The sequence below is a fragment of the Paroedura picta genome, chromosome 7 (assembly GCF_049243985.1).
Source record: "Paroedura picta isolate Pp20150507F chromosome 7, Ppicta_v3.0, whole genome shotgun sequence".
NCBI lineage: Eukaryota > Metazoa > Chordata > Lepidosauria > Squamata > Gekkonidae > Paroedura > Paroedura picta.
This window is the reverse complement of record NC_135375.1, coordinates 109,215,051-109,227,371: the sequence shown is the minus strand read 5'-3', so window position 1 is coordinate 109,227,371 and position 12,321 is coordinate 109,215,051. Positions and strand designations below refer to the sequence as shown.

The 12,321-nt window shown below is 52.9% G+C and overlaps 1 long non-coding RNA gene across 1 annotated transcript; it reads left to right on the top strand.

The window, feature by feature from the left end:
• The first annotated feature begins 765 nt into the window (after positions 1-765).
• On the top strand, positions 766-10,783 carry LOC143841886 (uncharacterized). Its single transcript, XR_013232924.1, has 3 exons — positions 766-925; positions 2,800-2,911; positions 10,658-10,783. It is a non-coding gene; the product is annotated as an uncharacterized LOC143841886 (long non-coding RNA).
• Positions 10,784-12,321: the final 1,538 nt, after the last annotated feature.

Genomic DNA, 12,321 nt, shown 5'->3' with positions numbered 1-12,321 from the left:
AGGTCAGCTTCATTCCCTTGTTGCCTCCAACCCTCTGTTTTGGGTGTTGAATAAAGCTGTGGCCATTTTAAATGCCAATGAAAAGTGGAGTCTCGTCTTCTTTACCAAAGGTGCCCTCTTACCTGCCAAAACAACCACCACGTGAAATACATTCCAAGTTTGCCTCCTCATCCTCTGGAATAGGACAGCCAGGGCTTGGATGGTTCTCCACTTCCTCTGGCATGTCACAGCAGAAACCTGGATGTGATTTCAGGTTTTCTTCCACCTTCTCTGGGGTATAGTGATCTTTAAGTCTGTTCTGCTGTAAAGTACATTCAGACCCATCGCAACTGCTGCTGTTTTGCCCAGAGCGCCCTGGTGGCTTTCTGTTGTCTTCTGTAGGTTGGTGAATTGGTGAAATCTTGTTCACCTCAGAAAAGGGTCTCCCCAACTTTCTGTAGAGCCATAGCGCTAGTATCACAAGTATAGCCGCTACAAGGAGAACACCAAATGCTATCCCCAATGCAATTCCCAGTTGAATGCTGCCCATATTCACTCAGTGAAAAAGGCAGTCCGCTATCAACCAACAGCCTTGAGGGACTGATCCTGTTTACAGTAGCCCTCGATGACCTGCCACCCTCGCCTTCCAGCATCACAATCAAGTTCAGAGGTGAAATGACACGTCACAATGCGGCAGTTGATGGCAAAGGCAGCCAATCAGGAAGGGCCTGGAGGACACATCCACCCGCTCAAGATTCTTTCCTGAGAGTCACCTGCAGATGTCGAGAACCACATCTTCCCTTTGTTTCCTCAGAAACCTCATTAAGGGCTGGGGGGAAATAACCCGTTCTTTTAACCAGAGCTATATGGCTCCTTACTAGAACTGCCAACCTCCAAGTTGGGCCTGAAGTTAGCCAGGATTGCGGCTAATGCCCAGACCACAGAGGTAAGTTCCCCTGGAGAAAATGATAGATCAGGAGGGTGGACTTTAGAGGCTCTGCCCCATAAATCTCCAGGAATTTCCCGACCCAGAGTTGGCAACCTTACCACTGTCATTGCCTCCAAGACATTATGTATCCAGAATCATGTTCGGAGTCTGAGATCCAATTTGGTGTTGAGAGCCAGCTTGGTATAAAGGCTAAGAGCGGCGGCTTTTAACCTGGCAAGCCCACTCCACAACGTGCAGCCAGCTGGGTGACCTTGGGCCAGTCACAGTCCTAACAGAGCTGTTCTCAGATCAGTTCTCTTAGAGCTCTTCCACCCCACCTACCTCCAAAGGTGTCTGTTGTGGGGAGAGGAACGGAAGGCACTTTGAGACTCCTTTGAGTAATGATAAGAGGTGTATAAAATTCAGCTCTTCTTTTAACACCCTTTGACTTGCAGGCGGGCATTTTGTTCAGGAAGGAGACACACACACCATATCATTGGCAAAAACAGGCCACATCTTTTATTAACCAAAACAAATTTTCCAACATTGTGTTGGCCAGCAAGGGGAGAAGGAGCCTGACCCTGGTCCTTCTGGCCTATTTAAACCCACACACCCCACAGCTGCCTGAAGACCCCGACCAGAATCCCGATGGATCTCCGGGGCTCCTTGCTGTGGGGTTTCTGACCCATAGAGTGGATGCCGGTGATGCTTCAGGAGGCGTATACCTCCCTTGGCCCATCACAGGTCATCCACCCTCTGGATCCCGTTGAGCTACCCAGCCGGGTAAGCTCAACCCCCATTTTACCCCTCAATCCTGAGGCGGCAACACCTTTGGGGAGTCTCCTCTTGCTTCTAGACTCCCTGATCCATCTTCAGGCTCCATCCCCTTGCAATCCCCGCCCAGCTGTGACATAAGAACAATATAAAGTGCCACTCTGGCACAACCAAATCACAGGGAGGGAGGGTGGGTTGTTGCTCGCTCTGCTGCCGGGGGGGAAAAGCCGGGCTCCGAGCACGTGGCGCCTTTTAAGGCGCCGTGAGCCCGCGCCTCCCATGTGACAGCTCCCTGAGCCGCGCACGCTGCCCCGACGCTCCAAGGAGCATCCTCCTTCCCTCCCACCACGCTGCCGCGTCAATGGCGGCTTCCGGTGAGTCTCCAGCCGCTTTTTGACTTGCAGGCGGGCATTTTGTTCAGGAAGGAGACACACACACCATATTATTGGCAAAAACAGGCCACAGCTTTTATTAACCAAAACAAATTTTCCAACATTGTGTTGGCCAGCAAGGGGAGAGGGAGCCTGCCCCTGGCCCTTCTGGCCTATTTAAACCCACACACTCCACAGCTGCCTGAAGACCCTGACCAGAATCCCCATGGATCTCCGGGGCTCCTTGCTGTGGGGTTTCTGACCCATAGAGTGGATGCCGGTGATGCTTCAGGAGGCGTATACCTCCCTTGGCCCATCACAGGTCATCCACCCTCTGGATCCTGTTGAGCTACCCAGCCGGGTAAGCTCAACCCCCATTTTACCCCTCAATCCTAAGGCGGCAACACCTTTGGGGAATCTCCTCTTGCTTCTAGACTCCCTGACCCATCTTCAGGCTCCATCCCCTTGCAATCCCCGCCACCAGAGGAGGGATTGCCATCCCTACTCCCGCGAACACCACCTAACTGAGCCCATTCCTGAAGTGTGGCCTGTATACTAAACAACCATAAGTTCAAACCCCAACTGGACAAGTGAACCCCGTCAGCCCTATACAAAGCAGAAATATTTTTATCAATGTCCCCGTGGACCACTACCCAGCCACCAATGTCCTTCATCAGGGATGCCACCGCCGTGTTAATTTTCCGCAGAGAACGGTTCACACTGTTCACGTTCCTTGCTCCGTGCCAGGCTCGCCGCTCCACCATCTGGGAGCAAACCAGAACTGTCGAAGGCCATTTCTGCTGCAACGCCTCCAGATCACTCAGCATTCTCCGCTTCAGGTGAACCCGGCTTTCAGCAGGTAGGTCATTACCCCCAAGGTGTATCACCAGCATGTCTCGAGGTCCCGACTTGGCAGCTGCAGCAGCAAACGTTCCCAGGAGGGCCGACCAGCGCATGCCTCTGTGTCCCGACCACTGGACAGAAATATCCTCTCCCAGGCCCAGGTTGGAGCCCCAACCAGAACTGGCTGCATAAGTGTGTGCCCAGTGGACAAAGCTGTGTCCCAGAACCAGCACTCGGTGCGTAGCTGGGCAGCTCCCTGAAACAAGCCACAGGTTAATGTTTTGCCATGCCCGGCCTCACATACCCACAATAAGCCCGGGACTTCCATCTCCCTAGCCCCATGATCTGCTCAGGGGATGCCCCATCTGTGTAGGCCTGGGTGGCTGCCCCAATTCGAAAGGAATGCGTTCTATACCACCCCGGGTCCTGCCCAACCCTTCTTAGGCTAGCTTGTAAGATGGCCACAAACTGGAAACGCTAGAAGCAGGACCCATCTGCGTGGATAAACAAATACCCTGGCACGGGAGGCCGTCTCGCCAAGAAGGCCTCCAGACAGGCCACGGGGCACAGCCCGGTACCTGCCCGCCTAGGTACCCACAATAATGCCCCTTGACCCCTATGGTCGGTCTTTGACCGTTGTATCCAAATTTGGGCACCCCGCCTGCCCACCGTCACGTCTTCCCTCCCTAAGGAAACCATCGAGGAGGGAGCCCTTGTCGGCGCCAGGAACTTACTGGAGCACAGTGCCCCAAAGTAAACCAATGTGAAGGCTGAAGCTGCTAGCGCTGCCTCATACGAGTCTTAACACACCACTCCCAGCTGGTCCACCAACCGCTTCAGTAAATGCCATGTAATGGGCCTTCTACCATCAGTGCGCTTGGGGTCCCCCCTTTTCCAGCCTTCCACTGCTTTGCGGACCAGGAAGGATGAACCCGGGTCCCACGACCCCCACAGCTTGCTAAAAAATGAAAGTCCCGCCAGGTGAACTCGCATAGTGCCGGGTGACCTCCCCAGCTCCCGAAGTGATGCTAAGTACTGAAGTGCCAAAGTCTTCCACATGGGCCAAGCTGCTTGATGTCCTGCTGCCCTAGCGTATCGCACAAAGTTCCTGGCCACTCCCTCGTATGCTCGCCGCGTCGCTGAAGCAAGAGATCCAAGGGCTCCCTGGAGTATCAGCCGTCTCCAAGGCTCCACAGCTCTTTTGGAAACTTGTCCGGGTAACGGCTGGCCTCCGGCGCCAGCTGGAAAAATTTTTCTTTCTGCAATCGGGAGAAGGCATCCGCCAGCTCATTCTGCACACCAGCCACATGCGTAGCCTTAAATGAAATGTTATGCACTAGGCAATCAAGGACTAAGAGGCGAACCAGCCCCATAACCCTAGCAGAGGTTGATGACTGCCTGTTGACCACGGCCACAACTGCCTGGTTGTCGCACCAAAATTGGATCTTTCTGTTAGTAAAACGACCTTTCCACAATGCCACTGCTACCACTATTGGAAATAACTCCAGAAAGGTGAGGTCCCGCCTCACTTCTGGGCCCCAATGCTCTGGCCACTTTTCAGCACACCATCGGTTATCAAAAAACACCCCAAAGCCCAGGCTGCCAGCCGCATCCGAATGCACCTGGAGTGCTTTGCCAAGTGCCAATGGGGACTGCCATAGAGAAACCCCATTGTACTGTCGCAGGAAGACCTGCCAAACCCTAAGATCCTCCTTCATGGCCTGTGTTACCCTGATGTGGTGTCTGGGGCCCCGCACCCTGGCCGTGGACCTAGCTAGCCGAGCACAAAAGGCCCTGCCCGGAGCCACTACCCTGCAGGCAAAGTTGAGATGGCCCAACAGAGCCTGCACCTCCCTTAAAGTGCTCTTAGTCCTGCCCAGCATGTCCTCCAAGAGGCCCTGAGCGCGCTCAACTTATCATCCGGCAGCCGCAACGTGCCCGCCACAGAATCCAATTGGATCCCCAGAAAGGTCAATGATGTAGCCGGGCCCTCTATTTTTTCTAGTGCCAATGGGACCCCTAGTTCGTGGGCAACCTCCTGAAAGACCTGCAGCCGGTCCTGGCACTCCCGGGTTCCCGCTGCCTCACAAAAAGAAAATCATCTAGGTAATGGGTCGCAGCATCAAAAACCCCTTTTTCTTTAGATGCCCATTCCAGGAATGTGCTAAACGCTTCAAATACAGTGCAAGCAATGGAGCACCCCATCGGCATCGATTTATCGACATACCAGCTCCCCTGGAATTTAAATCCTAGCAAACAAAAATCCCGTGGGTTCACTGGCAGCAGGCGAAATGCTGACTGAACATCGCACTTCGCCATCAGTGCTCCCGGCCCACATGAGCACACAATGGCCACCGCATGGTCGAATGAGGCGTACATCACCGAACACAACTCCGGAGCTATGTGGTCGTTCACAGAGGACCCCCTGGGGTAGGACAGGTGGTGGATCAACCTGTATGGCCCCTCTGCCCGTTTTGGGACCACACCCAATGGCGAAATCCTCAGGTTCGGCATGAGGGGTGAACTATAAGGGCCCGCTATCCTGCCAGCCCACATTTCCTTCTCCAGTTTGCTCTGCACCACATCAGGCATTTCCCTGGCAGAATTCAAGTTTTCACAGTCCGTTGCCACCCTTTCTCCCATCTTTGGGATGCTAAAACCCTTGGAAAACCCTTCCAGCAGGTATGCTGCCACCCGCCGATCGGGGTAAGTGGCTAGCATACGCTCCAGAACACTTACCCGTACAGGGGTCGAGGCAAGGCCCAGCAGCTCAGCTGATGGTGTCTCAGGCGGATTTGCCGGTGGCTGAAGGCCCTCCTGAATCGGGCCCCTCGAAAGGGCTGCATGGCACTACCCCCTTTTATGCATGATTGCCCCGTGTGTGCCCCCCACACACACCTCACTGATGTGGGCGTATTTGCACTGCTGGCGCTTACATTCCTTCCTGTTGTAATCCCAAAAGGCCATGGGAAAGCATCTTTTTTGCGGGGCAGCCCGTCTATCTCTCTCTTTCCTCTGCCGGATACTGGGACCAACCTTCACGATCCAAGAATCGTGATGCTTAAGATCCCAGCGGGCATCTGGATTATATGAAGCTAGCTCCCTAAACTCTTTATCATAGTCCAGGGCGGCTTCCTCCCGCCTGAACTCATGGGCTTCCAAGACATGACAGAGGTAGCGGGCCAAATGCCAGCCCCTCTCCGGGTAGGCTGCCGCTATAAGTGCCATATATTCAGCAAACCCCCTTAGCCAATTCGCAAAGGTTTTCTCACATCTTGGGGCATCGTCCTACTTCCTGTCCCTTTTCTTGCCTGTGTCCCCGCCTTTTCCTGTCTTTATGAAAGAAAAAAGGTCCACATAGTAGCCATCTAGAGCCTTGTCCCTCAGTTTTTGTGGCAAATGAATGCCAGGAGGTGCATCGGTGTCCCGATATTTCCCAGGTTCCAAGAGGGAGCTGGTCACTTCCCCGGACTCCAACAATCTCTTTGCCTCTGCCCGCTGTGGAGCCAGGCTGGCAGCCCGGGTATAAAGGCCCCCGTTAACCAATACTTGCCATCACTGTGGGCATCCCCACTGTCCGCCCCAGAAGTTGGCTCACCAGAGCAGTGAGTGCAACGCCTCCTGCACTGCCTCCTGTGGCTGTCCTTTGTCCTTCGTCTGCTGCGCCTCTCTCTGGATCTGCTAGCAGGCACAGGTGAACTGCTTGACCCCCGACTTGCCCCCCCAGACTCCTCCGACGATCTGCTAAGGCTGCTGGGCAAGCTTCTTGCTCTGTGAGAGCCCGAGATTTAAGACATGGCTGTCGCATAGCCCTGCCAGAAGGCAGCCTGCTCCCCCCTGGGGGCATCAAGGCCTTGCAATATGCTATCCTCCCCCACACTATCCGGCGACTCCTGCTGGGCCCTTCCCCGGGGAGAGGCTCCCTGCTCCCGTGACTCAGGTGCCTTTTGCTGCCAAAGCCTGCTCCTGGACCGTGCCAACATGGAGGCCCCCTCACCATCCCCCCTGCCCCGTGGGGGCCCACTGGCCTTGCTCCCGGATCGAGTCTGGGGCCCGCGGGAACCGTGTGCCCCTTGCCTTTGCCCCCCTCGGGAAGTGGACTGGCCCCCATGGCGGGCGGCCCTTGCACCCCCTCCCCCCGGCTGCGTGCCCGTCCTTGCCCGCTGCCGCCCCCGTTGTGGCTCTCCTGAGGCCTCATGCCCCCGGCTGGCTTCCGTGCTCCATGGAGCCCTCATACCCCGAGCCCGGCCCCCAGGTACAGCCGTGGCCCATGCAGCCCTGGCCCGCAGGGCACTAGCCCTGCGGCTGCCCCTCCTGCGCAGCTCTTCTCCGGCCTCCCCTCCGCCCCCCCCCGGGACGTGGCTATGGGCGCCGCCGCCCAACGCCGTTTGGGGCCCATGCCTTTTTCCCCCTCCCTCCCGAGTTCCCACTAGTGGCCTCGGCCCCTTCTCGGGACCACTTGCTGCCCTCGAGGCTCCCGGCCCGCGCTCGGCCTCCCTCGATGCTCAGCAGCAGCAGCGAGCTTGTTGCTCACTCTGCTGCCGGAGGGGAAAAGGCCGGGCTCCGAGCATGTGGCGCCATTTAAGGCGCCGCGAGCCCACGCCTCCCACGTGACATGGCTCCCTGAGCCGCGCACGCTACCCCGACGCTCCAGGGAGCGTCCTCCTTCCCTCCCACCACGCCGCCGCTTCAATGGTGGCTTCCGGTGAGTCTCCAGCCGCTTTTTATTGCCTACTTATTAAGCCTGTGTCACTTAGAATCATAGAATAATAGAATAACAGAGTTGGAAGGGTCATCTAGTCCAACCCCCTGCACTATGCAGGACACTCACATCCCAATCTCTCACCTACTGTCACCTGCCACCCCCTTGAGTCTTCACAGAATCAGCCTCTCCGTCTAGAAGTCCAATTATAACCCAGTCTCCATTTAAAAATTTCCAAAGATGGAGATCCCACCACCTCCCGAGGAAGCCTGTTCCACTGACAAATAGCTCTAACTGTCAGGAACTTATTCCAGATATTTAGATGGAATTTCTTTTGAATTAATTTCATGCCAATCGCTCTGGTCTGTCCCTCTGGGGCAAGAGAGAACAATTCTGCTCCATCCTCTACATGGCAGCCTTTAAAATACTTGAAGATGGTTCTCAGATCCCCTCTCAGTTGCCTCCTCTCCAGGCTAAACAGACCAAGCTCCCCCAACCTTTCTTCATAAGTCTTGGTCTCCAAACCCTCACCTTCTTTGTTGCCCTCCTCTGGACATGTTCCAGTTTGTCAATATCCCTCTTCAGCTGGGGTGCCCAAAACAGAACACAGACTCCAAGTGAGGCCGAGCCAGAGCAGATTAAAGCGGTACCATCACCTTCTGTGATCTGGACACGATATTCCATTTGATACAGCCCAAAATCCCATTTGCCTTTTTAGCCACTGAATCACATGCTGACTCATGTTCAATGTATGGTCTACTAAGACTCCTAGATCCTTTTCACACATGCTACTGCCAAGACAAGTCTCCCCCATCTTATATTGGTGTATTTAGTTTTTCCTACCTAAATGCAGAACTTTACATTTCTCCTTATTGAACTTTATTTTATTCAGTTTAGCCCACTTCTCGAGCCTATCAAGATCAACCTGTATTCTGTAGCTGTCTTCAGTTGTGTTTGCTACCCCTCCCATTTCAGTATCATCTGCAAATTTAATAAGTATCCGTTTTAATACCTCATTCACTTCATTATGGTGGTGGAAAGGGTTTTCACGGCAAGAGATATTCAGAGATGGCTTCTCAAGCCACCCTGGGCTTCTTCCTAGGAGGTCTCCCATCCAAGTACAAACCAGGGCTGACCTTGCTTAGCTTCCGAGATCTGACAAGATGGGGCTAGCCTGGGACATTTATTAAATTGATAAGACTGCCCCTCTCGGCGCAGCCATCTCCATTATGGCTGTACAAAACTTTAGCACCCTATCCTTCAAGCATCTATACAAAGCCTCGAAGGAGCAAAGTGGCCGAGCACACAAACATTACTCCTTTATGGTTCAGGGTGATTTTCTGACTGCCTCATAACAGAGGTTCTGTGACAACAATAAAACAACAATAAAATTATACATCACCCCAAAATTTAAAAAAACAGCTTGGTTTGAGCCCAATAGCACCTTAGAGACGAACAGGGTTTTCAGAGCTGTCAAACCTCAAAGCTCCATTCACTGGAGAGAGCTGAATCTTGAAAGCTCCTGTGCTAAAACCCTTTTTGGTCTCCAAGGTGTCGCCGGACTTCTGTTGCAGGCCGAAACAGCAAACCTCTGAAACGAACGACAACAACAAAATCAATCACTCTTTTAAACCATGAGGCCAGTCTGAAATGCTCAGCAATTCAAGCAAACAGCATTGGCAACAACAACCATCAACTAACACCCGGTGGGACCGCCAGCAGTTGAAAAGGAAATGTTTTTTGTTAGGCCTGAAAGGGTGTTGCTAAAAAACGAAACTGTCAATAAAGAAGACTGGGGGGGGGGGGTGTTTGTACCCTGCCTTTTGTTCCCTGAAGTGGTCCCAGAGCGGTTTACAAACCCCTTTCCTTTCCTCTCCCCACAATACACACCCTGTGAGGTAGGTGGGGCTGAGAGAGCTCTGAGAGAACTGTGACCGGCCCAAGGCCACCCAGCTGGCTGCATGTGGAGGAGGAGTGGGAAACTAATCTCTGTTCTCCAGATTAAAGGCCACAGCTCTTATCCACGACACCAAGTTGGCTCTTAACAGGTTCCTACATGGGTGGGAGCCCTGGGGCCAGTCCTTGCATCCTCTCTTGCTATTGACCAAGGGAGATGCCTCAGGCGAACGTCCAGATGCTGAATGCAATGCCAGAGGGGGAATCTCACCAGAAATGGTGAGGTGGGGTGAACCATCCTTGTGCAGGATGATTCTCCGCAGGAACTGAGGGCATCACAAGTGACAGCTGAGGGACAGGTGGGGGGTTCTCAGCAGTGACCCGAAACCATGCGGTAGGTGCCCCTACATAGTACGGCTAGAGAGGATCGGCCAGATGGAGGCAGATTTCAGTGGCTTCCTCATGGCAACACATCATGGGTAACAGCAGCAAGATCCCGTCGCTTTTCTGTCAAGACCGACACTTTGGCTGATGTAAGGATTGCTCTTGATGCAGAAAAAACAGGGTCCACACCACTAGGAGCCCCCCTCAGGTCAAGTCATTATAAATCTGCACATATCCGAAGCACAAAGGCTATTTTGAGTGAAATAAATGCACAGGGCCTTAAGCAAGCATAACACCCCCTAGAGCCGCTAGACCGCAAAGACCATACGAATCACAGGCATAACCCAGCACTGCAAAAGGACCATGTTAATCTCCTAAGACATCCCGTGCACAGAGTCCTTCCTGAAGAGGTAGGAAGTCCTGCTTCCTGGCACACAATGATCAGCAGGTAAGGAAGACCTGGTTGGGCCAGGCTGTGGTATCTTGGGAAGCAACTCTCAAAGTCAGGGCAAACGGTGAGAAACAGGAATGATACATCCTTCCATCCTCAGCAATGCTTATTGGGGCTCTGTTAAAAAGCAGGTTTCGGTACACAAAACTCATTCCGGGTAAAAGAAAAGGCCACCTGACAAAGCAATGACTTTCTTGTATTACTGTATCGCATCCCCCTCCCACCCCAAGCTGAAATAACATGGGCTCTGCTATGCAGATGGAGAGAAACCGGTATACTGTTTGCATACTGAGATTTCCCTGAGTCATCACCATCTTTTCATATTTTAGTTACTCCTTGGAAGTCTCACGACCACTTGCTGTAAAATGACTGCTACTGTGAATAGCCTCTGCTGCTGGAAATAACCACATCTGAGAGCTGCTATTTATGATCGCATAAAAAAAATAAAGGAATGAAATATGCAGTGGAAATTAAATGGGAAATAATAAAAAGAAAAGCACATAAAAGGAAAGCAACTTCGTTTTACATTCCTCAGAGCTTGCAACACTGGAATGCCCGAAAGATGTAGTGCAGGCTTCGTTTTTAAAATTTTTATTTATTTTTTGCCTCTTTAAATTTACCTAGAAAAGACGGATCATCAAAGACTGTTTGGAGCAGTTGTGCTTGAAGTGCCAGCAACAGGCGTTTGGCAAGGATGAAGAAGAGGCCAACCATTAGGAAGAATGTGTAATAAAACAGCAGCACAGTTTAGTGGGTTGAAAAGTTTGCCTTCTCTACGGGTTTTTTTTTTTAACTCCATAAAAAAGGCTCAATCTAAAGGTATCACTATGGGCTGCAATGTTGCTATGTCATCATCAAACTGGTGAAGTTCAGCAGACAAAACACCCTTCACGTGACTGCTTTGCTGTGGACACAACAAGCCACTCTCTCTCTCAAGGCTTCTAGGAGTCATCCTGGGTTCCCAGGAAGAAAATTCCCCACAGCCAGAAGAATGATCGGAAATTCTTTGCTCAGAACAGACATAGGGCTACGGATCTCCAGGCCCGGATCCCTCAAAACACTCCACATCCCTGGAGTTTTGAGAGCTTCGTCCTTCCCTCAAGTACCGTTTGGTTTGTCCAGCCACATGGAAGTAGTGGTGGCCGGCCGCTGCAGCTGTAGAGCCAAACAAGACTGACAACTTGAAATCTGAAACAAAGACTAAAAAACAAACAGAGCCAAAAATGCAAGAGGCAAAATGTTGCTCTGCAGGCCTTGTAGCAAACAGACAAGATGCATCTCGAGTCCCGCTCAGCTCACCAAAGAAACGTATTCTGTCCTATAGCCTAATTTATCTTTTTGATATATATAAAAAAAAAATCTGGCCAATAACACAGTGCTTAAAACACTGGAGCACAATGGGAACATATGAAAGCCAGAAATAGAATGTTGACTAGCAGGTGGCGACTACTCCAGCGAAGACACGACTCCTGTTTGGCAAATAACTTGGCCACAGCCATTTATTAACAAACAACCCCAACGTAGGGTTGGCCCTATGCTGGTGAGGGAGCCTGACCCCATTTCAGCTGTCTGGTTGTCCTTTCTGAACTGCGGCGCTCGGGCTCCACTCCTCACTCCCAGCCGGGAGGATGGGACGCCTTCCGCCGCAGAGTCTCCTGGGAAGCGGCAGTAAGGGACCCAAAGGGTGTCCGCCTCCATTGGTGCCCCCTTGCTGCTTGGCCCCCCCGGGCCCCTGGCCTCCCAGCCGGGTAGGCCGTGCCAGGGGAACTGCCGGTCTCATTACCAAGACCCCCTCCTTCAGGGAGTCCCGCACGCAGGCGGGCTCCCTGCCAACAGGCTCCCTACCAAGCATAGCCGCCACTGAACAGGTGAATTAAGCCTGTTCCCACCAACCCGGGGAAAGAACTCCCAACAACCCATCCCTAACATCTGCTAACCAGAGCTCGCAGCCGTAGAATCGCCGAATCGTCAACGATCCGAGCGCTGAGCTGCC